The sequence below is a fragment of the Dipodomys spectabilis genome, unplaced genomic scaffold (genome assembly GCF_019054845.1).
Source record: "Dipodomys spectabilis isolate Male_0828 unplaced genomic scaffold, ASM1905484v1 ptg000137l, whole genome shotgun sequence".
NCBI lineage: Eukaryota > Metazoa > Chordata > Mammalia > Rodentia > Heteromyidae > Dipodomys > Dipodomys spectabilis.
Genome location: NW_024870814.1, coordinates 13445716 through 13448715, shown reverse-complemented (window position 1 = coordinate 13448715; position 3000 = coordinate 13445716). Strand labels below are relative to the sequence as shown.

The following is a 3000-nucleotide window of genomic DNA, read 5'->3' as shown; positions in this document are numbered from 1 at the left end:
ACCAGAAAACCAGAAGTGGTGCTATAGCTCAAGTGGTAGAGCGCTCGCCTTGAGCAGGAGAGCTGAAGGACAGCGCCCAGGCCCAGAGTTCAAGCCCCACGGCCGACCAAAAAAAAAAAAAAAAAAAGATTACAATTCTCTTGTGGTTAGCCTAAGGACTCAATGCAAGGCAACTAAAACTGATAAAGTAATTTATAAAATTGAAAATATTATAATATATTGTCTATGGAAATTGTTCAGACTTAGTAAACTCAAGAAAACCTGAGGTCCAGAATTGGTTATTATGTCTACTGACTTTATGTTCTGTCTTTGAAAATATAAAACTGCAGATATTAAACCATCATATATACTGTATACACTAAAACATAAATAGGGAGGGCGGGGGGAGGCTGGGAAGGGATGTGAAGGTAAACAAAGGAGGAGGCTGCAATGCTTGATAAGAAATGTACTCATTATCTTGCCCATATAATTGTAACCCCTCTGTACAGTATGTTCACAAAAAATAAAAATTAAAATTAAAAAAAAGAAACTTTCACATAAAAAAAAAAACATAGATAAAATGACACTGATAGATGTACCTAACCACAATGACTTAGCTTACAGCAAAGCAACAGAGTGGAGTACAAACTGCTATTGTTATTTTTTAGTCTATTTGTTGATAGCTAATCAGCACAAGGAGTGACACTCAGCTGTCACCTATCTGCTCTCTGACATCATCTCTTCAATTGCAGTTAATTTCACAACCATTTTTCTCTCTGTGTTTTTCTGGAATGTTGCAGCATGAGGAATGCTTTGAGATTTAAAAAGAAGAAGGAGGAGGAGGAGGAGGAGGAGGAGGGGGAGGAGGAGGAGGGGGAGGAGGAGGAGGAGGAAGAGGAGGTGGTGATCTACTATGCTCTTGTCCCTGCAGGCAGACATTGGGACAGAGGAAGGACTGGAACATCATCAATAGGAACTACTAAAACCGGAAAGCCTAAAGACTTCATGCCATGGACTCATTCATTAGTCAGGGCAGAGGACCTATGTTAGGCAGCACTTATTGTGACTGGTAGATGATATGTGGTGTCTGTAGGAAAACAAGAAAACCTTTGTATTTTAATTTTCAGGTTTTTTTCTGTACTGTAGCTCAGGCTTGGAAAGACTGCATCTTAGACATTATTTTCTGTATGAAAAAGCCCTGCATTGAAAACACACATTAACACATGCTTTTATTATTGAGGAGGCCTTGCCATATCTGTTCTGCTAGGAATGAACAGGTGAGTGACAAAGGACAGAAGATGGTTCTTGATCCCTTTAACCAAAATCTCCAATAGACTTTCAGATCTTGTCTGCATTTGAGAAGCACTGTCAACAGGTTCAGTCACAGCAGGAGTAGCTGGGGCAGCCCAGCCTCTCACTTCTGCTTCCCTGTAGGTTTTTGTTATGACTTGTATCACTGTGGGAGGAAAACTGCTATGTTGTTGGCAATAATATGTGGCAATATCATCTGGCTGCAGGTTGCTGATGGTAAGAGTGAACTCTGTCCCAGATCCACTGCCACTGAATCTGGATGGGACCCCAGTGGCCAAACTGGATGCACTATAGATCAGGAGCTTTGGTGCTTTTCCTGGTTTCTGTTGATACCAGGCTAACCAAATGCTAATGCCCTGACTGGCTCTGCAAGTGATGGAAAGACTGTCTCCAAGGGATGCAGACAGGGAGGATTGAGACTGGGTCATCTGGATGTCACAACTGGCACCTGGCAAAAGAAATATAACAAATATCCACACAACTAAGTATTTGGTAAGAGGATCTCACATATATAAGACAGCAATGATCAAACCTAATGAGCTTGATGTATCTGCAGTGCTATTCTTCCTTACCTGGGAGCCAGAGCAGCAGGAGCCCCAGGAACTGAGCAGGGGCCCTCATGTTCATGCTTTGTGCTGAGACTGACCCCTGCACAGTGTGTGAGCAGACTATGAAGAAGTGTTCAGGGCAGTGGGCTGTGCTCCATGCACATGCAAATCAGCAGGGTCTAGACTAGGCTGGGCACAGCTGCAAGACTGGCTCAATCAGTAACTCAAAATAGAAAGAACATTCACAGAGTCCCAGATCAAACAAGAGAGATATACATATGTCTGCCAAGAAATGTGTTTCTCCATGGAGAACATTTGATTGTAGAAGACGTTTTTAATATTTCCTTTTTTTACATTTTAAAGTAGTCATACAAAAGAAGTGTTGATCCATAAAGCAGTTTAGGAATACAAGCATTTTGATCAGTGTCATGCACTTCAACATTCTTATCTCCTTTGACTCACCACTTTCCTTTCTTAATTTTGTGCTATATACAATGAATTCTTGACTACTCCCAATTTCCTCTGTCATTCCTTTACCATTCACCACTTTGCCCACAACCTGTTTCTCAAGTTCCCAGATCCTGGTGCTTACTGTGTCGAACTGTGACCTACTCATTCTAAAATAATTATATGTGAGCTTTTTATAGAATCTATTAAGTTCATTCATTTTTACCACTTGCATAATACCTGATTTGTTTTCATATATATATATGTGTGTGTGTGTGTGTGTGTGTGTTTGTATATATATGTATATATATTAATGTTGTATTATAGCCAACAACTTCTCCATCTTTTGTCCATGGCACAATATTTTGTAGGAGACTGAATTAAAACACTATGGACTAACCTGTCAAAGTAAATTTTAAGGAAGTCCAACCCCAAGACAATTATTGTTAGCTTCTTTGAGCTAGATTTACGGTGAAAGTCAAGAACAAAATGTAGAGCAGAAACACCCGGAACAAAGGCAGTTTGGTAGGAAGAGCCTGTGGAAAGTTAAGGCTTAGGCAGGCCTCATTTCAAAGAAATTGGCACATTTGACATGAAGTTTTGTGTCAGGGTAATAGGAAAGATACACAAATCATTTCAAGAATTGGCTAAACATCCATGGAATGTTTGCAGGAATGTGAGAGTGAACTTGTGTGGAAAACTTTCCCTAGAGTAA

The 3000-nt window shown here is 40.3% G+C and overlaps 1 pseudogene; it reads right to left on the bottom strand.

Annotated features, from left to right (window-relative positions):
* Nucleotides 1-1443: 1443 nt before the first annotated feature.
* On the bottom strand, nt 1444-1938 carry LOC122116723 (annotated as a pseudogene).
* Nucleotides 1939-3000: the final 1062 nt, after the last annotated feature.